Source organism: Orycteropus afer, unplaced genomic scaffold (assembly GCF_000298275.1).
Source record: "Orycteropus afer afer isolate SDZICR_OR568_19922 unplaced genomic scaffold, OryAfe1.0 scaffold00049, whole genome shotgun sequence".
Lineage (NCBI taxonomy): Eukaryota > Metazoa > Chordata > Mammalia > Tubulidentata > Orycteropodidae > Orycteropus > Orycteropus afer.
In genome coordinates this window covers 9,539,898-9,541,329 of record NW_006921636.1, presented here as the reverse complement: position 1 = coordinate 9,541,329, position 1,432 = coordinate 9,539,898, and positions in this window count along the sequence as shown.

Sequence of the window (1,432 nt, the reverse complement as noted above, 5' to 3'; positions counted from 1 at the left end):
AGCAGGAGGCAGAGCTGGACCCTAAGGCTGAGGGGCTTTCACCCACCCCCTAGAGCCTGGCACTTTGAACTTGGACTTACAACCTCCAAACTGTGACAGAATGTTTGTTAAGGCCATCCCATTTGTGGTATATTCTTATCAGAGCTCCTACTAGGTAACCAGAACACCTTCAGACCTGGAACTGAATTCACTCCAGTAGTTCAGTTTTCAATCAAGCAACAGACAGGTCTACAAAGTAAACAGGAACTCTAGGAAGGTACACGCTCCTTAGAACAATCAAACATTTCAGATCAAAGGCGCAGCATTTCCCTAAGGACAAAGGGCAGAAGGGAGGAAGGGTTAGGAGAGAAGAAGGAATGGAAATGAGAAACAAAGGGAGGAAGTGGGAGGGGTGATGTTACACCTGAAACAAAATGTGTGTGAATTATTGAATAGAAAGCTGATTTTGTTTGTAAATTTTCACCAAAATCACAATAAAAACTTTGGGAAAAAAATATAAAAGAGAGGAACTTACTGGCTCAGTGGAGACTAGAGGAACCCCTGAGACTTACCACCTTGAGATGCCCTTTAAATTATGTACTAAAACCACACCTGGAGGCCACCTTTCAGCTAAATAGCAGCGTGGCACAAAACATAAACCATGTCACCAGTGAGTACTGTGCTCTGTAATACATCATCTCCATGAGACCAAATGGTCAACATTTACCCTAAAGTTAAGATGAGAAGGTCAGGGGGGACAGGGAAACTAGATTATTGGAAACAAAACAACCAGAAAGGAAATAATGAGACTATAGGAATATTGTGAAACATACAACCAGTGTCACTGAACAGTATGTATACAAATTGTTCAGTGGGAACCTAATTTGCTGTGTAAACTTTCCCTCCAAAAAAACAATAAAACATTATAATAAAAAATAGATAAGAGAAGGGGAGAGTGAAATCTGTGTTTGTAAATGCAGAGATGGGGTGGGGGATGTCCCAGGGCGGATAAGAGCCAGTGGGGAGATATTTCATTGTAGGCTCTTATCTATTGTTTCATATTTGGGTCACGTGACTGTATCACCTAGCCAAATAAATAATAAAACTAAAGTTCAACATTTGTTTAAAACAGCAACCATTTCTCCACTGCCTAGCAAGTCATTTCTGCCTGGAATGCCTTTTCCTCTCTGGGCACTGCAGCTGAGGGTGGGGCGCAGGGACAGTGAGGTTCAAGACTGACCTCTGCATCTGAACATGGCCCTACCACTTAGGAGCCATGGCCCTTCATTGACCCTTCCAAGCCCTGGACACACACAGCTCACACCTACCCACAAGATAAACTGAAAAACTTTATAATAGAGCTGACAAGGGGCAAGGTTGTAGTCACTCCTTGGCCACAGCCAGCTACCTAGTGGGAGTAAGTAGTTGGACCTGTGGGCTCAGGACCATAGTC